Raw genomic sequence first — 23,794 nt, forward strand, 5'->3', positions numbered from 1 at the left:
AAGGACCGTAGAGAATGAATCCAGAGCAGGAAACAGAGGCCCAGGGAGGGAAAGGATCTGCCCAGGTCATTCATTCAGACCTTTCCCGAGACCTTCTCAGGAACACATAAGAAGGCAATGTTTGCTCTTCTAGTTTTATAACGCTGCCCCCACTCCACTGCTAGCTTCCCCCTTTTGCATCCAGGGCTGGCTACAGCTGGCAACTGACGTCAAGTACTTTCCGCATCTGAGTCTTAGTTTCCCCAAGTTCCACATGGGGAAAATAGCCTTGGTCAGTAACAAGTGCTAGAAGCCAACACTGTTGTCACAGGCCAACATGAAGCCCAGGAGGCCAGTCTCAGCGCCTTCGCTCCCTGCTGCCAACTCCAGGGATGTCTGCAGGTAAAGAACATGCCAACACTATATTCAGAGCTGTATAACCATCACCGCTCACTCCAGAATCCCAACTGTTATTAGCCAGCGCTGAGCTGCAGCCCCCAATGCGCCTCAGGAACCCAGGGCTCCTCCTTGGTTTGGCCCAGACGCCACTTTTCTGGGAAAGCCCAGGGTGCCCGTAGGAAGAATTTCTCTGGGGCAGAAGTTGAACAAAATGTAAACACTCAGTGGACAATGTGTTCCACTTAGTGAAACCAAGTTGTGGATTTTCTGGGAAAGAGGCCCATCCAATCAGCCCAGCCCAGGCCAAATCCAAGCCTTTTCCAGGCCTTGCCTCTCTAGGGGCCATGAATGCAGTAACTGTGCCGACCCTGGCCTCAGTTTCCCGTCTGCTTCCAGGGCAGCAGGCTGGAACACGTGCCTCCAACATCCCACAGAGGGATCCTCCCCCAACAAGTGGCTAATCCCGTCCACTTTGTAGGAAGAAAAAGGCCAGCCTGTTAGTCGCCAAGATTGGCAAGAACAGTTGGATGTGGCTGGACTGGGGAACGCTTAGATTCAGCACTGGTGAGTGAGGTTTTATTCTGCAGACCTTAGGAAGCTCAGGAAAGTTTGAACTGGGGACAGGGTCCCTACAAACTGGGCTGGACTGAAAAACAGAGTCCCAGAGGCTGTCCCAATAGCCGTCAGCACTGGGCAGTGGGAAGAAAAATCAGGATTCCCGGACACTGGCTTCTGTCTTCTAGCTCTGCCACTCATCAGCTGTGTGACCTTGGAGAAGTCACTTACCTTGACTGAGTCTCAATTAACCCACCCACCAAATGGGGATTATTATACCCTCCCTGCCTTACCTATCAGGATTATAGGGAAAATCTGATGAGACGATGAATAGAAAAGACCTTCGCAGGAAAAATGTAAGGAACTTAGATTCTAGTCCAGGTGTGAGCTAGGTGAGAAAGGCCATAGGGATGAAGAACCCCCTCACAGAAAGAACTCCCCTAACCTTCTCCACCTCTTTACCCCCTACAACAATGCTGGAATCTCTCCAAGAAGGATGAGAGAAATCCCAGAGACAACAAGGGTTACAGAAGGAATGCTGGACATCTGGGTCTTATCTGGGTGACATTTGTGAATGTCCCCTTCACCCCCCTCCCAGAGACAACCCCTCTCGCTCTCAGGCAGGCAGCAAGCCAGTGGGAATGATCTGTATCCATGCAGAGGCGAGGATGGGAAGAGGCAGGGTAGCCAGAGTCAGCATTTCAGAGCCACTTCGAAGGAGGAGGAGTCAGTGGGCAAGGCGGGGGAAGAGTTCTCCCTGTTGAGTCTCCCACGCTTACATCCTTCCTACAAGAGACAGTGACACAGCCACCTTTCATGCGACAACTGCACCTGGGTCATTTTCCTCCTCTGACCCTCAGCTTCCTCATCTGTGAAATGGGTTGATAAAGCCTCTGACAGTGTGAGTCCAGTTCAATAAATATGAATGCCATTCTTCCATCCTTTGAAATCAAGGAGGCACCCAGCACTAACATCCTATTCTTCCCCCAATGATCCTTTTGAGTTGTTTGAAAGAAAATCTGAGAGTACCTTCAGGACAGAACCCAGGCTCTGAGGGCATTATCCATCTTCTGACAAAGTGGATGAGATCAGCTGTGTGTGGAAGGGGAAGGAGAAAGGGGGAAGGGAAGAGAGTCCCTCATAGGTGAGAGGCATATGCTTCAGCCTGCTTCCCAGGGAGGGGACGGGTTATCCTACCACTCACCAAAGCTGCTGGAAACCATCCTGGTTCCTTGAGCTCTGTGCTGTCTGGAGGAAGGGTTGATCCCTGGGCGATGGACCACAGGGGAACACTTTTCCCTCCATTCGCCATCAGGAGGTGAATGAAGGACTGACACCTCTTGGTACCCAGGTGCCCTTATCCTCCATCCAGCTGGAGCCTGTCCTCACACTGGGGGAGAAAAGGTGAAGGAACTAGGCACCTACATGCAACTGGAAACTATCCAACCTCTTCACATCTTTGAAGAGAATAGCATGGAAGGAGACTCCTGTGAAGCTGAAAGACAGCTCCCTGCATACCCAGCTCTTTAGTTCTGGCCCAACCGAACTGCTTCTGCTTCTCCCTTCCATGCCTTTCCTCAGGCAGCTCCGTCCTCCTGGAGCGCGCTCCTGAATCGAATGCCAAGTCCTAGCCCCCTTCAAGGCCCAGATCAACTGTCCCCACATTTTAACTGCTATACCCTATGCTCCCCACCCCCCCTTCCCCTGAGCTATCTCCTCTGAATGTCAGTTGCACGTTTCCCGTCTCTCTCCAATGGCGATTTGCACTGTTGACTGGGTCACAGCCACACCTGCACACATTTACTTCCCCTCTAGGGAACCGCAGTGGTTTCTAGCACAGTCTCTGGAGCTGGACAGAACCGAACTCAAATACCAGCTCTAGCTATCTGACCATGGGTAAGTCACTTCTCCTCTCTGAGTTGCAGCTTCTTCTGGCAAATGGCGGCAATGATAAACAGTACCTACTCCATAGAGTTGTTGCAGTGAAATGAGATCATGCACATTAAGCGTTCAGCACAGAGCCTGGCACGAAGTGAGAGCTCAGTAAAGTGACTTATTTGTTTTGGTGACCTTAAGAGGATCATAGCAGGTTCATGGATGATTTTTCTTTACATTTCCTGAAATGCCTATGACACAGGAACACACTGAATGGATGAATTTATATGGAGGCAGATCTGGAAAGAAACCCTTTCCAATAAACAGAGCAGTGTAACCTGGACCTGGGCTGCCTCTGCAGGTAGTGAGCTCTGTGTCATGGAGCAGCATGCAAACAGATGTGGGACAGCCACTTGAACTACCGACCAGAGGCAGTAGACACAGTGATCAGAGCATGGGCCCTGAAGCCAGACTACTGGGACTTGAAACCCCTGCTCCTCCTCTTATGCAATGTGTGACCTTCAGTAGCTGTGCCTCAGTTTCCTCACCTATAAAATGAGGATAGTAATAGTGCCTACCCAAAGGATTGTCATGAGGATTAAATGAACTAACAATACATGTAAAGCAATAGCACATGCTCAGCACAGGGAGAATAATTCAATCAACATTATCTATTATCGCATTTTGCCGCGTATAATACACTCCCATGTATAATGCACACCAACGTTTTAGGCCCAAACTTTCCGGGGGGAAAATATCTTTTGTTTTAATTTTCCAATATTTTGTGTAAAAATATCAGCTGGATCGCTAGCTCCCACCTAAACTGTACAAAGAGAAATATCACGCTGTTCACACTGTGGTAATAAAGTCGGCATTGCTTGTCTTATCAAGTCAGAGTCACTTCCTCTGTGGACAACAAGACGTCACTTTGCATTTCATTTCATTGAATCATTGGCCGAAATTACTTTCGTTGCAAGTTCGTTATAAGTTCAACAAAACCGATTATCATATTCCAGGGTATTATTTTGCATAAGGATATCGTTATTGATTTCTAGAGTTACACTTTTAACTCATAAGCATAAATAAAAGAATTAAACTTCATGAGTTATATAAATGTCTAATCACTGTTTTGTACACCTGAAACTAATATAATATTGTATGTCAACTATAACTGAAAAATTATTTTTAAAAAGATATTTTTGTGTATTGAAAGCAGTGGAGAGGTAAACTTATTCTATGATTTGTAATCATAACCCTTGTTTTCTAGAAGGCAAAAACAACATAGTGCAGCTAAACTTAATTCGTAAGAAGGCCCAGTCTCATATTAGTAAGAAGAGGCCTATAAGCTTACGTAAATTGTGAGAGAATAGAAACCTAGCAAGGGAGAAAGAAAGACAGGACCACTGGTCCAATCAAGCATTTCTTGCTCAGAGACTGTACTCTTTTTCTTTTTTTTGGTGAAGATAGTATTACCTACTCTACTTACATCACAAAAATGTTTGAAGATTAATTGAAACAATGTATATAAAAGATTTTTATTAAAATACCATACATATAAAAACAATAAAAGAATTAAAAACATTTATATAGATACGGAATTAGTACCACCCATGTATAATGTGCATCCTTATTTTTGCCTCACAAATTTGGGCCAAAAGGTGCGCATTATACATGGCAAAATACGGTATTATCACGGTTGGTATTTGTATTTCTATTACTGAAAAGGGGAGTTATGGTCCCTTGCAGGCCTATGAGCTATTCATTCATTCTCCTATAACCGAAGATTCTACTAATATCCTAGTGCATTCTTGTGGTTCTGTCTGCAGAGTAGCCTTTTACTCCCCCTTCTTCTGGTGACAGCCCTGCTCCAGAAGAGGCTGTCTCTTAGCTACGTGGGTAAGCACGTGACCCAGGCCTGGCCACTCAGAATGTCTCTATCCCCCACAGCAACAACGATTGAACCAATCAGAGTCCTTCCCTTAGATTGATATATAGATCCTGGCAGAAAAAGAGTTCCCTCTTTCTTTTTGGGTTGCTAAGCTGGGGCAGTGGACAGCCAGTTCCTAATAAGGGCATAAAGGAGAGACAAGCAGTGATGGGAGACAGACGGAGAGTCAACTTCGTTCCTCATCCTTCAATCTCATGACCTATCCCAGGAGCTATTAAAGTCCGTTTCTGGTTTAAGCCACTTTGACATGACTTTCTGTCTCTTGTTTCTGAAAAAGCCATGCCCATCATAGAGGCCCTCACCAAGATAAGGTCTGTGCTGGCCATGGGCACGGCCAAGCGGAAGCCAGCATTATATTAGGTTGGTGCAAAAGTAATTGAGGTTTTTGCAATTATTTTTAACCTTTAAACCGCAATTACTTTTGCAGCAGCCTAATAACTGCTCCTGTGCATTTCAACAGAAATCCCTGTCACCTGGCCTGTAAGGGACAAAGCATGTTCTCAAGAATCACCCAACCCAGTAGTCTTCAGACACTGCTTCCGGAGCCCTGGGAATCTGCGGAGGCCCCTCCAAAAACATCCACAGAACAAAGGGCAGGAAGGAGGCAGCAAGATCCTGAATAAACTACTCCCAGTTCGACTAGAGCAATTCTGTTACAAATGCTTCCTGTTGCGATTCTGTTGCCCCCAAAGACTTGAAATACCCTATTCTAACCGATGCTCAGAAGAGCATTAAGAAGTAGCCAGGGTTGATGTGTCCATCCCCATTCTGCAGAAGAGGAAACTGAGGCCCAGAAAGGGGAAGCGATGAGGCCAAAGCCACAGAGCCAGTCAGTGTCAGAGCACGGACACGAAAGCGGAGTTCTGGACTTGCCATCCAAACGACTTCCACTGCACCTGGGCGGCCTCGGAAAATCTATCGTCTCTCCCATTTCCTATCTCCTCCAGTAAACCGACGGTGGTTAACATCCAGAGTCTCACCTTTCATGACTCTGACCTCTACTGAGTTGCCTGGCTTCTTGGAGGGCTTCCGGAAGCTCAAGGAACTTGTGCAATAATAAATGTAGGAACCAAGCTCTGCCTCCCCTACCCACGCTCCCCCACTCCATGCACACATCCACTTAGTTCCGCTTCTCCCCATCCATTTGCCCAAATGTCAGGAAAAGACCAGCAGGCCCCTTCCTGGGAACTGCGAATCCACCTCTTCTGTCCTGGCTGTGCTGTGGCTGTGGACAGAGGAGTCCTTGTTCCCAGAGATCTCCATGGGGCCTATGTGCTGGCAGGAAGGAGCCAAATCGTTCCTTTTAACTGGAGCTAAAGCCACCCCCTACCCCCACCAAACCTAGGAGCAACATGCTCTCAGCTCTGTTTGGCATTTCTTCTACCTGCCCCATCCTGGCTCTGCCCCCCACCCCCCACAGCCCCTGCTCCTTAGACACACACACACACACACACACACACACACACACTGATGAGTTCCCCTGGGGTATAGAGGTGCCTCACATCTAATCGAAAATAAAAACCAGAGGATTCTAGCATGACAGCATCACAGCCCTAGTAGCTGTGCCTTGTTAATAAGGCCGCAATGACATTTGCGTATTACTTAGAAATTTCCCCACCAGTGGAACTTCATTGCCTCGGTTCCCTCTCTACGTCATCACCTGCCAGTCCCTAGTTAGAAGGGTGCTTTGACATGCCCCGGGCCAGGGGTTTGTAAATGTCCTGCCCAGAGCCAAGATGGTTCCCTGTCATTGTATGGGGGCCAGTTAGAAACCCCCAGCCCTACCCTAACTGCAACCACTGCCGTTTGCAACCCCGTTAGCTGTTTCATACATGGAGATTCTTTTGGGTTCATTTGAATTTCCCTGCGAGAAAGTTTGAAATCAACTCATTTACTCTGACTCCACCTTCCCCCACTCCTGCCCTGACAGTGTATATATGACCCTAAGGCCAACAGAAAGGATGGTGCTGCCTAACTAAGCTCACTTAGTCATCAGTGGCAGAACCAGAATGAAACTGCCTCTCCTGAATGCAGTCTACAACCTAGGAGTGGCTAAGCGAGAGAAAACAAGGGCTCCAGGGTCAGCTAATCCGGCTTCCAGGTCTAAGGCCAGCCGTCATAGCCATGCTGACCCGGATAAGCAATATAGGCCAAGCACGTTGTCTAACACAGAGTTGTTTAATGAATACGTTTTCAGTCCCTACCTCAAAATAAGCCCAAACCAGAGAGGACCAGCAGCACTGCCTCTCCCACCCCGCTTTTCAAACCCACCAGAAATCTGTGGCCTAGACAAACCCTCAGATGTCCCCAGCTGTAAAATATATCAAAACATAGAGCCTGAGGGCCTGGAAGATCAATTTGTCCAACCTGAGCAGAAGGAGGCAAGTTACGCTGTGCCAGTGTTAACACTCACCCGTCCTGCGTCCACACCGGCTCCCTCGGGGTAAGGCCGTCAGTCAGGCACCTAGAAGGAGGAAGTGGTGTTAGCTCCTCTGATCTGAGTTCATGGGCCCAGCATGCAGCTGGAAACTGAGAGGCTGGCATTTGACTCTCTGAGGAACCTCGGGGAAGTTGCTGAACCTGTTAAACAGAACAGGCCCGTGTGACTATGCAGAGAGCAAAAGGGAAAGGAACAAATCTGAAGCTGGAGCAGCCAGCGCAGGCCAGGCCCAGGCCGTGAAGAGCCTCAGAGGCCACAGTAAAGAGCTCAGTCTTGATTCTAACAGCAGCGGGCAATCACTGATTCATAGGGTACAGAGTGGCCTGGACACGGGCAAGAAGAGCGTTAGGTGTATGAGTTAGGGGGCTGTTGTGGTTGTCCGGGGGGCACATAACAAGGGCTCAGACTGGGTGGTCGCAGTAGAGCTAGTAAAAGTAGGTGGAGTCAAGGATATTTAAGCGGTGGTATCCACAGAACGTGGTGGTGGACTGGATCTGGGGGACAACGGAGAGCAGAGGCCTGCCTACCCCTCAGGTGCTTCTTTCCATGTGAGTCCCATGGTCTCCAAACCCAGGAAAAACACACCCATTGCTCTCTCACATTGGCTTATCCCTGCCTCAGTCTCTCCATCTGTAAAATAAATATGGTTGGACGCACTGGTCCCTAAGGTCTTTTTAGCATTAATAGTCTGCTCTGTTCTAATTCACTCACAAAGTATTTAAGCCCCTTTTCAATCCTCTTTAAGCCCCAACTGCAGGCCTGGCCTGATACACAATGGGGCAGGATTGTTGCAGGGAGAAACCTCAGGTCCCCTGGACTCACACACTCAGAACAGTAAATCTCCAAGGGGGCTAAGGTGTTTCCACCTTACGCACAATGCAAGAATCAGACGAACAAGAAGGTAATTCGGGCTGAGGTTAGAAAAGCAGAAGTAGAAGGTGTGTGCCCGAGCCCCAGGGGCCTCAGGACACGGCCACTCCAGCTGTAACATCAGTCACCCGGCAACCTGCTTCCCCCTCCACTGCTTCCTAGAACCTGGATGAACTTCGGGAGGCCAGGTAGGGAGCATGCCTGGGAGTCAGTGCGGCACAGTGCTTCTAAGCTTGGGCTCTACAGTCACACAGACCTGGTTTGAATTATGGCTCCACCAACTCCAGCTGTGTGGCCTGGGGCAAGTCACTGCACTTCTCTGAGCACTAGTCTCATTTGGAAAACAAGAGTAATAGTGTCTGCTTCCGGGGCTTAGGGGAGGATTAAACGAGATGATGCATGTGGAGAGCTCAGCACAGTGCCTGATCACAACAACCCAGGAGGTAACAGCGTCCAATACAGATGCAGCAACTGACACCCAGAGAGGTGAAACGATGCCCTGAAGACTAACACAGTGGAGGAGTGCAGGGGTGAGAGCCAGAGCCCAGATTCTTAACCACTAAGTTATATGCACAGCATTTCGGTTCCTGCTTTTCAAATGAAAAACTGAGACTGAAAAATGACAAGTGACTTGACCAAGGCCACAGAGAATTAAGGGTAGAAGAGGGATCTGAACCCAGACCTCCTTGATGAGAAAGCCCAAGGTCTCCCCCATGTGCGTCCAGAAAGCAGATGTATGTGGACACCAGACTGCAGAGCCCTTTAAACCTGTAACAGGAACAAATACAAATCTGGGCAGATTTGGGGGTGGGGGGGAGCTACCTTGAGAGGAAACCAGAAGGAGCTGGTGAAACAAAAGCCTCTTTCTCAGAAGCCCTCCCTCGGGACTGGGCAGGAGAGGAGGGGGCTGACAAGCAGGCCATCCGTCCTGCCAGGGCTGAGCTGAAGGCTGGATCTAAACAAATAGAAACAGTTCCAGCTTGGCCACCAACTTGCTGTGTGATCCTAGGCAAGACACACACATACACACACACACACACACACACACACACACACACACACACACACACACAGAGTTCTGTTTCTTCTACTCAAGAATGAGACGGTTGTACCGAATGGTGTTGAGATCCCTTCCAGTTATAGGTGACTAATAATAACCATTTCTCACAAGCTCCCAACTCCTGGTCAGGCCCTACTCCTACAACCCCAAAACGTGGCCTCTTAATTCTGGCTCCAATAATACTAGAGTAGGGTTGGGAACTCCTGCATTCAGGTTCTGGCTGCATAGCCAAGTTACTTCCCCACAACAGGCCTTGGTTTCCTCATCTATAAAATGGGTACATATCTTTGCCCAATCACCTACAGAACGGGAAGATCCAAGAAGCTACCTCAAGGGCAAGAAATCCCCTGAGGTAACGAACATAGCATCCCTGAATCCCCATCCCAAATCCACCCTCAAGCTCTTTAACTTCTCCTTTCTCTCTGGTCCAGGTCACTTTTGGACAAATGGAACAAGACAATCCAAGGTGACGATGCAACAGCAGTAGCAACTACCCCCACAACTAACAGTAGTAACAACCACAGCTAATACCTGAGTAACTGATACCTATTTGCTAATACCTAATACCCTAGTCACACGGGCCAGACACTCTGCTTAAGTGCTGCATGCACTTGGACTAGATCTCATAAATCCCCTCTGTCAAAGAGGTAAATTCCACTGTTAGTCTAGATTTACAAATGACAGACTAAAGTTCAGCAGAGTGAAGAGACTTGCCCAAGGTCACACACACAGCAAGTGAGTAGCATGGCCACCCAAACACAGGCTGTTCATCTGACCTCAGAAGTTGTCAACTTATCCCTAAGCTATGGGGTTTCCAGGGTAACATTCCACCATGGGGCATGGCCCAGATCTAGTGGGGCAGTGAGCGGGAAGTATCTGAGCTTCGCCTCCCCAAATAACCAGTCTTTATAGTCTTGTATTATTATTCAAATGTGTCTAACTCAACTCTGGCTAGAATAGTGCTGTCCAATTGAAACACAAAAATGCAAGCCACATAAGTAATTTAAAATTTTCCAATAACCACATTTTAAAGAATACAAAGGAATGGATAAAATTAATTTTAATAGTGTATTTATTTAACCCAATACATCCATTTCAACATGAAACTGATATAAAAATACTATTAAGGTATTTTACATTCTTTTTTTCATGCCAAGTCTTCTAAATCCCGTGTGTATCTTACATTTGGAGCCCATCTCAATTCTGACACTACATTTTCATTGGATGTTTAGATTCTCTTGGTCTTTACAATTGAAAAAGTATATTCATGAACCTAATTCCCAAACGTACATGGTTTTTTGATATGTGAATGGAGTATTCTTTTTAAATTTTAAATTAATCTAATCAAGTAAGATTAAAAATTCAGTTCCTCAGTGGCACTCGCCACATTTCAAGTGCTCAATGGCCACATGTGGCTGGTGGCTGCTGTAGGGGGCAGCGCAGCTCTAGACATCAAGCCTAGAGGATGGGATGGTGGCCTCCAAGGCCTGAAGCCAGAGCTAGGCCTCCCAAAGTGAAGTCAAATCTGAATAGAATGCTATCTACTCACTCAACACACCCCTGCTGAGCCTAACATTAATATCTATATCTATCTACAGCCTGAAAACTCAAACACTGAGCCTAATATTAATATCTACATCTGGGGCCTATTATATTCATAGTGATGGTAACAAAGGGATCAGAGGACCCACTGTTCAGAGGCTGACACAGTGGCTCAGAGAGGTGGGCCACCTGCCCAAGATCACCCAGCTCTGACCCTGGGCCTGGCTGACTAGGAGGCCTGAGCTCTGTCCCTAAAGCTTGATAGGGGCCCCACCTAAAACTCTGCCTTCTAAAGAAATAAGCCTTGGCCACTATTCTCAGGGACCCCTCTTTCCCCAGGCTAGTGGCAGAGAATGGCCTAGAACAGGACACCCAGTGAAGAGGCTAAAATAGAAGGAGAACAGGAGAAAGGTATGGCATGGCCTGCACTGGGTGACGGTCCTGTGTACAGGCCTTAGGCTACTGTAGCACCGTCCCTACCACCCCCCAGCCCTTCCCTGCAGGAGGCAAAGCCAGCAAGGTCCACTGGCTGCCTGCCTTCTGGGGAGGTCCTGGGGCTGGGCACCATGCCCTCCCTGCACCTCTCCCAAGAGCACTCACCCAGAGGCCGCTGGACTAGGGCCAGAGCCACTACTCACCTCCCAGGGTCACCTCAGCTGGAGTCCAGGGAAAGGGTCCAAAAGGCAGCCCTCCTGCTAGAAGGAGGGGAGGAGCAGATTCTGGAGACAGATTCCAGTGCAGGGAAAAGGTGGCAGGCACAGGCCAGAAAAACCTGGGTGGCTCCGCCCCTCTCCGAGTGAGCACAGCTAGCACTCAGCACAGCAGGGCGGGGAGACTCTCACCAGCCATTAGGTTTAACAATTAACTTCGATTTCTATTTCTGCAGGAGGCAGTTCCAGCAAAAAGTCCCAACTGGGGGTAGGGGGCCTTGGAAAGGAGCAGAAGGAGAAAGGGACAGATAGAAGGTGTGAGAGAGGAAGGGGGAGTGAGTCCCTTCCCCTCCTCCTTCCCAGCATATCATACGAATGTGGCACAGCCCTCATGCTAAGGCATAAGTTCCATAAGGTCAGAGGCAGTGACCCGGCACACAGTAGGTGCTCAATAAATATTTTTTATTAATGAACAAGGGGGCAGGTGAACTAGAAAAAAACAAGCCAGATAGGTGGGCCTGATGGAGAGGAAGTGCAGGACGGCAAAAGGTGGCTTGCCCTGGGATGGGGACCTTCCTGACTCCTCTGACCCAGGTCCTCACTGAAACCAGGCCTGACTGAGGACTGAGATGGCAGCCACCCAGGGCATGCCAGGAACGTGGCTTTAAAGTAGCCCCCTCCCTGGGTCTGCTCTTCCTAGCTGTGACCTTTGGAGCCCTCATTTCTTCCCCCATAAAATGAGGGTGCTACCACTGTGGCTCACAGATGCTGGATGCTCTGTGCTGTGGTAATACGGTTGTGTCTTTGGTTGCTTGGCAACAGCCTCCTCTTCTCAGGCCACCCCCTGAACTCCCCCAGCTCCCAGTATTCCCCTGGCTCCCACCGATGTGGCCCTTCTTCCTTTCTGGGAAGGAAAGCCCGAAAGGATGACAGCTTCAGCCCACTCGCATCCCACTCACCTGGGATCACACATACACATCTTGGCAACAGACTGCTCCCAATCTGACATCTGCTTGTCATTTACATCCCTCCTTGGGATCCCCCTCCTCACCCTCTTCCCTTAACCCCTAACACAGGCCTAGGTCCACAGCTCACCTGGGGCTGGCGCTGAACTCACTGCGGCCCGTTTACTCTGTTTCCGGGCAGGGTCTCCCACTTCTGGGGCCTCTGCTTCCCAGATGTGTAATAGAGGGGTGAGGAGCGTGGATAAGGAGACGGCTTCTCCTGCCGGCCACCTCTGATATTTACAGATTCTGACATTTCTGGGATCAATTTGCACTTCTACTTCACACAGACCAGAGTTCAGATCTCAACCTTGGGCAGGTAAACAAGGGGCCCTATTACTATGGAAGTCTCCATGGCCAGCCGGCAGAGGCCTGGGGCTACGGTCCACCCCCGACCTTTCTCAGCTCAAGCCTGGACAGAGGGACCAAGGCCCTGCCTGCTCACCTCCGCCAAAAAGTCCTAACTTTTCTGCCCTACCTTTCTAGTCTTGTGTCTCCTTTTCAATAGTGGCATCAGGAACCATCAACCCCCCCAAATTCTTCTTAGCAAAACAAGGCTTGAAGCTCCCCCTCCACCTGGGGTGCTGACCCAAGCTCCTTCTGTGTGAAGATTCTGGGGCCATCTCTGCGCCCCGCTCGTCCCTGCATCCTCCCTGCAATACTTCCCGTCTCCAGGCTGGAAGTCGCCTCCCTTACCTCCACAGCGAGCACCTGTCTCCCTGCCTCCTGTCACTCAGCCACACCCCTACCAGACACTATTCCTCACAGTAGAGTCTTACAGCCCCTACTTGACCTTAAGGCCCTGAAGACCGAGGAACTCCTACAATGATTTTTCTCTTTCACGCTCACCCCCCAGCACGATGCTCAAAACACAACAGGTGTCTGCTGAAACACCAACGAGAATAACCATTAACTGAAAAGTAATGAAGTATAATTGTTTACTGACCATTTGTTCTGTACGATGCCTAGATCTCAGCATTCTCACATATCATTTCAGTGAATCTTCCCACATCCACAACAGACGTGTCATCCCTACCCCTTGGTTTTAAGCTGAGGCAATTGAGGCTCAGAGAGGTGCAGTGATTTGCCCAAGGTCACACAGCCAGGAAACGGCAGAGTGCAAGACTGGAATTTAAGTTCTTACTGCCCAACTTGGCCTCCTCCGATCCACAAATAAAGAAGGGGATATGTGAGAAGTTGTGGCCTGCCAGTGATGGGGCCACAGGGGCTCCAAAGAAACCAGCCCAACCCAGGGCCAGAGACAGATTCTGCAAATAGAACTTAACAATCTTCCATTAAGCAACTGCTCTGTGCCAAGCCCTGTGTTACATGCTGGGGAGCAAAGAATGATCCATCCTAGGGCTCACAACCTAGCAAGAGAGACAAGCGACATCCCAGGATAAAGCGAAGACCAGCAGAACTTGTCCCAGAGAATAGATAAGGTGCTAAAGGAATGCAGAGGAGGAAGAGACAAATTCTCTTTGTAGGGGTAGGAATGGGAGGGCTCACACGGTTTTGTGGGACAGAGGTTGGCATCTGAGTTGAGCCTTGAAAAGGCTTACAGGATTTCAACAGTGACTGGGGAAGGAGGGTGGCATTCCTGGCAGGGAGGAACCTGGGGCAAAGACACAGGTAAGCACGGGGCGTGTCCTAGGAACCTCAGGAAACACATTCTCCGAGTCCCTCCCCTTGGCACTGGCCCCAGGGGCGGCCCTGAAGAGGCCACCTTCAGCATCCCCAGACTCACAGGCACCTGGTTGTTTATGGTGAGTGGGCCCGGAAAGAGAGAAAGGGCTGCGTGCCTGGGCCTATGGTCTGACAAGAGGGACTCAAGGAGCTAGGATCCAGGCTCTGTATGAAATCTCTGAAGATGGGAGACACTAAAAGGGGGGGAGTCTAATCAGAGGGGCGTGAAGCTGGGGAGACAGCAAGAAAAAATGGCAAAGAACATGAATTGGGCAGCAGGAGACCTGGCTTCCAGAACCACAGATCGAAGCTACGTGGGATCGCGGGCTTATGCTGTCCAACCCCTAAAACAGCTGGTAAAACTGAAGCCCAGACGGCGGGAGGGATGGACCTGCAGCCCCTCAGCACCTTCACTTAAAACCAGCAATGTGCTGCAAGGTAGGGAAGATCTGCCTTCCACGCCCGACTCTGCCGGTGGCTCCTGGGTGACCCTTCCCCAGGCATTAATTAGGCTCCCACTCTATAAAACCACCCAACTTTTACGGGTGACTCAGAGACTCAGAGGGTACTTGTGGATCCTCTCCCGAGATCAAAGTGCACACTCAAAGGTGTGCGTGCTGTTTCAGAAGTTCATGAACATTCGAGACCAGCATTCTTCAAGGGCAATCTGAGAACCCTCTGTCTCCCAGTCACCTTGACTCTGAACTTGTTCAAACGGGCTGATTCCAGTGCCTACCATGGATCCCACCTGCTGCCAGGGAGCAGCTGAGTTTGACTCTCTAGTGTGAGTCCTGGTAGAGTGTTTTCTTAGCAAGCTCCTTTCTTCTGTTCTGGGGGGAGCAAAGTTTGAGAAGCCTTGCCTTAGGGACCCCTCAGAGGTGGGGGCAGTGTTGCGAGCTCTCCTTTGAGCAGTTTCATGTACTGAATTTCTGCTTCCTTGTGTATGAAGAGAGGGCTCTGTAGCTAAAAGTGTTAAAGCCACTGGTCATTAATCAAGGCCACATGCTCAAGGTGACCCTGGTCATGGCCATGGTGAGACTCAGGGGAGGGCCAGCAAGCCTCCTGCAGCTGCCCGATTTCTGAAGTGACATTCTGAGATCGGCAGCCCTGCCTGGGAGGGAGTCTGGACTCCGAGGCTGAACAGGGGTGAGAAGAGGTTTCTAATCAATCCAGCCTCAAGGCTCCTTTCCTCTCTCCAGTCTTACCCTGACGCTCGGCCAGCTCCGGCTTCCTTCCTTTTTTCTTTCTAGCATAAGTGTACTCCTGAACCAGGGTCTCCTGGCTCCAGCCTCTACCTCCCTCCTTTCCCCTCCACCCACCATGAAGCCTGACAGAGAGGATCTCCAAGCCCCCAAACTCCCAAGCACCCTTCTGAAGAGACCAAACTATCACTCTCTGCAGATGCTAAGCTTATTTCCCTGGAAGACTCGAGATAATCTATGAAAAACTAAGGTGGCCAGTGACAAAACAATATTTTGGAAAAAAGCCAAAGTGCCATCAAACCGGTCCTGTCACCTGCCCCTGAGGCAGCGTCTCTCCCACAAGTGGATAGCTGCCTGGACCCTGCTGGGCTCAGAGCCTTGGCCTGCCCTGGGGCTGACACTGAAGGAAGGCCAGTCTCTGAGGGGTAACAGCGAAGCCTGGAAGACAGGAAACCTGGATTGCAGACCCTGCTCTCTGAGCCAAGAATCTGTTCTCCGAGTCTGAACACATGCACATCCTTCTGTGAACCCCTCAACATTCTCATAGGCTCTATCCAGGGCAGTGCAGGAAAGACTCAAGAGCGCCTGCCAACTTCAGATGGATGTAGACGTCAGTCCCGGCTGTGCTGCTTGCTGGCTGAGGACTGAGTAGGCCTGGGGTGAGTTACTTAGCCTCCTTTAACAAAATGGGGGTGTAACCTGTGCCTCGCTGGGTAGGCGCAAGGATTAAAAGATAGAGAGGCATGAAAAGAGTTTAGTACAGGGCCTGGCACATGATAAGCCAATAAACATAAGCGGTTATTTATCAGTCACTGGAGTGAGCCTCTGACTAGGCTTTCTCATTCTTAGATGGCCTGAAGCAACCCCGAAACCACCCACCTCAACTGGGTCTGGAGGCTTTATCTTTAGAGCTTCAATCTGGACAGAAGAGGGAGGAGGGGAAGGCAAGAGAAGGAAGTGAGAGAAAACTGAGGAGTAGGGAAGGTAAAAGAAAATCAAGGCGTGAAGAAGGGCCTGGCTTCCCTAGCTTGGGAGAAAAGAAGATGACTTCAAGGAAACTGCTCTCCTTTCTAGAACCTTCGCTAGGCCCACCAAGGCAAGACTGACAGGGACACAGCCTGCTGAGAGCACTGCCCTGGCTGGCAAGAGGGACACTGAAGCCTTGGGTTACGGCACCTCCAAGCTGCACTGCCGGGGTGTGGTGGCTTCCGCCGGCTGCAGCAGAAAGGGCCAGAGCCAGGCTGAGAACAAAACGACCTGCCCATGCAGCCTGCGAAGGCAGTGCCCACTCACGCAGGACTCAGGGACCCCCCTGCTTGGGATTCTGATCCGGACTCAGCAGGACTCTCCCCCACTGGCTTCCAGCTCCAAGCCCTGGGCAGAGCTCACTCTAGGCCTCTGCCGGCCCCAAGCTCCTGCTTCTGTGGCTCAAGCTGCAACTGGGGAAAAAGCACTGTTCGGACTGTAAACAGGAGCCACAGACAAGTTGTCCCATTGCCACTGACCAGCTGTGTGACCTTCGGGGTGTCACTCCTCTCAGAGCGCATTTCCCTCCTCTGGGGAATGAGGGCAAGGACCATGTGTAAGGTTCTCCCAGCTCTCACAGCGGTGACACTTCGCAGGATCCCTTGGAGCACAAAGGGGCGAAAAGGACTCACTCAGTAAAGGAGAGGGCTGAGCTGGGGCTCTGCTGAGAAGGCAGGAGATGTGGCAACAGCCAAGGGTTATTGTGATAACGACGATTATAATTAAAAATTTCAGCAACAAACTCTTAAGCACTTTACAACGAGCTTTCTCATTATCCCCCAGGATTCACAATCCGGTGAGAGACGTAGAGCTGGATAGTGGTGATTCACATTTGGCAGATGAGGAAAGTGAAGCAAGAGCGAAGTGACTTGTCCCAGCGAAGTGCAGAGAAGGGGGAGCCAAAGAGGAAGTCATCGTCATCAGCATCATGTGCCTACTATGTGCCACCTGACCGAGTTTGCCCCTCTCTGTTATCTTGACTGAGGCTCACCACCACAACATGGCATCAATGGCAGATGCTACTGTCCTCGTTTCATAGAAGAGGAAACTGAGGCTAAGAAAGAAATAACTGACTTACTCGAAGCCTCATGGCTGTTCCATTGTAAAGCCTGGATAGGAACCTGGGCTCGTGGGGCTCTAAGACCTGAACTCTTTTCATCTTCCTGGATGTACCGGGTTGAACAGTGCCCTCCCCCCAAATTCACGCCTACCCAGAACCTCAAAATGTGACCTTATTTGGAAATAGAGTCATTGCAGATATAATTAGTTAAAATAAAATGAGGTCATACTGGATTAGGGTGGGTCCTAAATCCAATATGACTGGTGTCCTTATAAGAGGAGACGACACAGACACACAGGGACAAAGGGGAAGAAGCCATGTGACAACAGGCAGATGCAGCTGCAGGAGAAGGAGCACCAAGGAGAGGGGGGTGGAACAGACGCCCCCCCCCACCCCCAGAAGGAGCCAACCTTGCCGACACCTTGATTTCTAACTTCTAGCTCCAGAATTGTGAGAGAATACATTTCTACATGTTTAAGCCACCTAGATGGCGGTACTTCGTTAGCAGCCCTAGGAAATTAATACATTATGAGTCCATTAGTAGCAGACCTCGGATTCAAGTTCCAATTTTCAGATTCCCACTCATTAGCCCTGGAGGTTAATGGGGGGTGAGGGGGGCTGTGAAAAGTCATTCTCATCCCTCCTTCATCTCCCTGGCCCAGGCTGGCCTGAATCCATCAACTTCGCTTCCGTGTTCTAGGTCTCTATCTACCCGCACTGGGCCTTTTCATCAATGCAAACAAGCATGAGCCCAGTCTCCTGGCCCTCCCCCTCCATCCAGGCCTTCCTCTAACACCACCTGAAGAGCTGTGGTTTTGAAATGCAAATCTGGTCCTTCCAGGCTATCTTCTTCCCCTTCCCTTGCTCCCCACAATCTGTTGGTCTCAGTCAAGATTTTCAGCCTGTGACAGACCTGGCCCCAACCTTCCTCTCAGGCCGTATCTCCAGCTACTCCCTCTACCCACCCCCACCACTCACCACCTTCTGCTCCAACTGCACGGAACTCTTTGGAGTTCCCCTAACAACCCACAGTGCCTTTGCACCTGCTGCTCCAACTACCTGGAAGACAAAATCCAGCCCAAGCACCATCTCTCTCCTCCGTGAAGAATTTTCCTCCAGGAACAGCCGCACCCTGGCACCTCGTACATTGTACATCTTTCCATGTCTGCCCCCATGCCCAGCTGGTGAGCACTGTTGTATTCATTTCTATTTCTGTAGGCTTAGGGTTGGCAAAAGGCATTCAAAAATGTTAAATTGAACTGTGGAGAAGCATAATAGTAAGAGTCGCTAACATTTACCGAGTGTTTACTATGTGCTCAGCACTGTGCAAAGCATTCCATGTATCGTACCTCATTTCATTCTCAAATCAGCCCTGCGAAACAGATTGGTCCTGTTTTACCGGCGAGGAAATGAAGAGATGAAGTCACTTGCCCAAGCCCACCTGACTCGTATGGGGCAAAGCCCAAAGGACCGTAGAGCCAGTGCTAGTAACCAATGCCAGGCATACAGTCCATCCCAATACCCTCATTTTACAAAGGAGGAAACAAGCAAGAAAGGGAAAGTGACGTGCCCACAGTCAGTAATAAGGAGCGGACTCTGACGTTTAGCTTCCTTATTCAACGCTCTTCCTCTTCTCATTCTTGCAGGAGCCTAACCCAGGAGGACACAGAAGACAATCTGGGCGGTGTCTCCTGAAGAGCTTTCTCCTGCCTCCCCTACAGCAGAGCCCAGCATGGGCCTGGGCACAGTGGGGGCTCAAATGTATGGCCATGAGATACAGCAGTAAAAAGACAAATCTACTTCCAAAAATGTCTAAGGCCTGCTTAGACGTTACAGTGTCAGGAGAGGAAACTTGGGGTATCATTTAGTACCATCTCCCATTTTATAGTTATCCACTCAAGAAATTTATTGAACACCAATCACAAGCCCGGCACGGAGTGGAGGCACCAGGGAGACTGATAAGCAAGTTCCTGCCCAGATGGCATTTGCAATCCAGTGAGGGGAGACAAACAACTACCAAGTTCATGTATAATTACAAACTCTCATAAGTACTATGAAAGTTCTGAGGGAGCTCTAAGAATGGTTCACAGAAAACACTGACTTAGCCTAGGGGTTTGGTAAAGGTCCTCCTGACGAAGTAACTCGAGCTGAAAGCTGCAGAGTGTGAGTTAACCAAGACAAGAAGCAGGGGAAGAGTATGCCAGACAGAGGGAACAGCATGTGCAAAATTCCAGAGGCAAAGGAGTTCCTGTTGCCTGGGTGAACTAAAAGAAGGCCAGAGTGGCTGGTTTCCAGAGACGTGGGCAGGGGCTCCATCCTACAGGTCAAGGTAAGGAGTGGAGAAACTAAGCAGAGTAGAAACCCCTTTGTTCAGAACCTGGCCCCGAGCTGACACTGTCAATGAGTCACTGCATGATGCAGTGAAGGAGTGATTTGTCCAAGGAAGACCTGGGACTGGAAACCAGAATCGTACCTTCCAGGCTAGGGCTGCTACTTCAGGTATGTGTCTGGGAAGGAGGAGGAGAGGCTTTCCAGGTGTTCCAGAACCTGTACAAGGTTCTGGCTCCCTGGCTACACTTTTCTTGAGCTCTAGAGTACATGAGAATGACTTGTGTTTGGTAAAACATAGACTGCTGGGCTCCACCCCCAAAGTTATTGATTCAGGAGGTCTGGTGTGAGGCTCAAGAATTAGCATTTCTAACAAGATCCCAGGGACCCTGCTGCTGCTGGTGGAGTGACCACACTTTGAGAACCACTGCTCTAGACTACAGTACATGAGGGCTGGGGGAATGGTGAGTGGGGACCATGGGCAGGATCTTTGGGGGCTGGAAAGGTAGATTCCTAACTCTGGGTAACAATGAGACAAACTTGAGCACTCTGAAAAAGGGAAGGGGCCTCAAAGTCCCAGAATCCAGCCTACTAGCTGCTCAGCTAGGAAAACTGAGGCTTTGGAGGTTTAGACTCTGACATAAGGGAAGTTCAATAAAAATGTGTTCAGTAAACAGGTAAACACATCAAGGGTTTGACCAAAGACAAAAGGAGACTCCTGAGCTCCAGGCCAGAGCCTTTCCTGTCACGAGAGAGACATTCAGGAAAGGGGACCGCAAGCTCAGCTTTTCCCAGCTCTGCTGCCTTGGGCAGTGAAACATTTTAAGAATTGCAGAAATCTGCTGTTGGCCTCCAATCCTGTCACCCATCCTTTCACACTCCCCGCTCTCTCCCTTTACACTCCAAATCCTGTGTACTTTATCCTGGCAAGCCCGGCAGGCAGCAGAGGGGGCGGGGAGGTTATAGAGAAAAAGAACTGGAAGTGGAGGAAGAATTCTTGACTTGAATATACTTCTTCCAGAACAACTCATTCCTCCTATCAGAGTCTCAGTTTGTCTCTATCCTTGTAGCCAGTCTTACCCTAATCTACTAACATTTCAGCACCAGCATCTGAAACCCACAAAGCCAGGCACTAAATTTCCAAACTACCCTTTCACCCAGTTTTTCTAAAATAGAGTGCCCATGAACAAAATTTTTCAGTTCTACTCCAGTTGGCTCCAAAATGCCACTTCTCTTGCAAACCTACATGCAGTCTTACTGATACACAATCAGCTATATGTAAATAAAAACAAACATACCAGAACTTATAAAAACACGTATATACATCAAGACATGCGTTATTCACTGTTCACTGGTAAGACATACCAATGCACCCAAATGCACAAGAAATACACAGAACACACACATGCACATAGACTACAGATCTATATATGCATGCCCTGCATCAACAAATGGGGAAAGGGGTACAGACACACCCAGACACCTCTCTCAAAGTAGAGGTCTTCTGATGGAGGGATTCCTTGGGGGTGGGGCTGGACCTTTAAGAGAGGGGTTCTCCCGCCTCCTCTCAGAACACCTAAGATGTGAGTCTACGCTCAGTGCAGGGGTGAGGGTGGGAGTGCGGCTAACCTGGCCAGGCCCGGTCTGGCTCTGGAGGACGGTCCCCGCGACGCGACAGGAAATGGATCCCTGAACTGACTGGGTCAAGAGCCTGGGGGCTGCTGCCGCTGCGGCCAGCAACACCCCACACCCACATCCACACCCCCCACTCACACCCCGGCTTCGGGCAGGACACGCCCTCCGCTCCAGCTCTGCCGGGTACTCGGCTCCACTGTCAGCCCAGCTCCCTCAGGCCCCCGGGGTGTGGCCGCCCACCTGCCAGCAGGGCGTCTCCGCCGCGCGGGGACTCTCGCGCCACCGCCCCCACACTGCCCCAGCCAGGTGCCCGGCTCTCGGCGACCGCAGCGCCTCGGCCGCTGCCCTCACCCCATCCTCCTGGCAGTGCGGAGACAAAGCCGCGCACACGCACACGGGGGCTACGCGGGTACACACCCGCCCTCGCACGCGCACTCACGGAGAGTCACACTGGCGTTCACACAGCGACACACACACACACACACACACACACTGCCACAGGCTCCAGCCACAAGCTAAGCCACTGGCACACACTCTTATCCAGATGTACACACACTCAGCTACACATTCGGACACACCCTCTCATAGACACACGCAGACACACACACCACCCAGCCTTGTCGCACGGAGATATGCAGGGCACACACCCTCACAGATGCACACCCGGCGCACACACGCACGCGCGCACACACCGAGCATCCACTTGCACAGATCCACGGGCACACGCGAGCTCACACCCAACACACACCCGGCGACGTGGACTCCACCACACATAGCCACGCTGGTGTGAAGTCAAACGAACCCAGGCCAGGATTCCTGGCTCGGGCGCCCCCCGCAACGCCCCCCTTTCCCACTCCCCCGCCCCAATGGTGTCTGGCCCCCAGGAGCCTGCCCGTGGGCCTGTCAGTGCTCAAGGACCCGAGACCGAGCCCGGAGCCCTCGGTAATACCCCCCCACACACACCACACACACACACACACACACACGGGCTGGACGCCGCGGGGTCCTCGGGGCCCGGAGGAGGGTGGCGAGGGCAGCGAGGGCAGCTAACCTGGCGGCGGACGCGGCTTCCGGGCGCTGCCTGTCCCCAGTCGGTGTGTCCCGCGGCCGCCCCGGCGGGCTCCGTGGCGCGCTGGAGCTGCGCAGAAATGCCCCGCTCGCTCGCCTGCTCCCACTCTCCCTCCCACAGCGCAAAGCCCCCTCCCAGCCCGCCCCCCACGCTCGGCCTCCCCCCTCCGCCCCGCCCCGGCCGGCTCCCCCGAGGAGGAGGAGGAGGCGATCCCGGCCGCCTAGGCAGCCGCGGTGAGCCGCGAAGAGCCGGGGGAGCGCCGGAGCCGCCGGAGCCGCGCGTCGGGAGGAGCCGCGTCGCCGCGGGGAGGGGAGGAGGGGAGGGGAGGGGAAGGAGCTGAGCCCCGGGAGCCCGCCTGGCGCTCGAGGCCCGCCGCCCGCTCCCCCACGTGGGCCCCGCGCCTGGCGCCTACCTGAGCCGCACGGAGCTCAGAGGCCAGGGGCGAGGAAAAAGACACCCCACCCCGGGCCTCCTCAACCTCGGGCTCCCAGCCGGGTGGGCTAGGGCCCCGCCCCCCCTCCTCCCGGGTCCCCGCCAGCTCCGACCTCGGTTTTCCCTGGCTACGACGCCTCGGCTCTCGGCCCGGTGCCCCGGGCTAACCCCACGGGCAGGCGCTCAGCTCGCCGGCCTCCTCCACCTCCAGCCGGGACCTGGCCGACGCCCACCAGCTTCCCCGCCGCCCTCCCATTGTTCCCGCCGCGGGAGCTCAGGGAAGATCGCGCCACGCATTCTAGCCCCTCTCAGGTGGTAATACCTCTGGATTCTGGGGACTCTCCAAGGGCTGGCCCCAGGCTCCTGGATCCTGACACTCACCCTCCAGAGGCGCAGACACACCCAAAGTAAAGAAAAGGCTTTTCTAAATTTGTGTCATAACCACCACAGCCCTTACAGACGCTTCTTCAGGAAGAGAGGAACTAACCCAAGTCCAGCAAGCCCGAGATAGCAGCAGGGAGAGGTGGGGTACCGGTTAGGTGTCCCCATTCCATAGATGAAGAAACTGAGGGAATTCTTGTCCCAGGGCTCCTGGGAAGTGCAGGGCCCTCTAGAAGCGCAGGGAATAATGAGCCTAGCCTCCTTTGTTAGGCACTGAACAAAGCTCAGAGAGGTAGGGGAAGAAGTATGTGTCATGCACTTTCAAGGGTTTTACTGGGAGTCAGGAAATAAGAACAGGCCTACTAAGTGCGAGAGCTTTCACCCACTTTGTCTCACTTAGCCCTGAACACTGTCCTATGTAGCAGCGGGGATTATCCCCACTTTCCTGATGAGAAGCTTGTCTTAGGTCTCTCTACCAGGCAGCTGCAGAGCCAAGATAAAGTCCAACAGTATTTGTAGTTCACTGTGCTCCCCCCTGCAGTGAGGATACTAAGTGCCAAATAAGCATCTGAGAACATAAGAAATCTAGGAGGAGAGGCCTAGTTTGGCCTCCAAGGGCTTCCACAAACTAAGAAACGGCAGAACTGAGGGAG

At 51.3% G+C, this 23,794-nt stretch overlaps 1 protein-coding gene across 5 annotated transcripts in view; it reads right to left on the bottom strand.

Annotated features, from left to right (window-relative positions):
• Window positions 1–22,895, bottom strand: part of EPB41L1 (erythrocyte membrane protein band 4.1 like 1) — a 119,409-nt gene extending 96,514 nt beyond the window's left edge. For 3 of the 5 annotated variants that reach the window (XM_033094209.1, XM_033094210.1, XM_033094206.1), the window contains exons 1-2: window positions 22,311–22,458; window positions 7,170–7,220 (exon numbers count right to left, since the gene is read on the bottom strand). The gene's annotated coding sequence lies outside the window, so the exon portion shown is untranslated. Of the gene's footprint in view, window positions 1–7,169; window positions 7,221–22,310; window positions 22,459–22,740 lie in introns of those variants that run through there. The other 2 variants (XM_033094212.1, XM_033094213.1) reach the window with 2 other exon arrangements.
• Between the last annotated feature and the right edge of the window lie 899 nt (window positions 22,896–23,794).

The sequence above is a fragment of the Rhinolophus ferrumequinum genome, chromosome 23 (assembly GCF_004115265.2).
Source record: "Rhinolophus ferrumequinum isolate MPI-CBG mRhiFer1 chromosome 23, mRhiFer1_v1.p, whole genome shotgun sequence".
NCBI lineage: Eukaryota > Metazoa > Chordata > Mammalia > Chiroptera > Rhinolophidae > Rhinolophus > Rhinolophus ferrumequinum.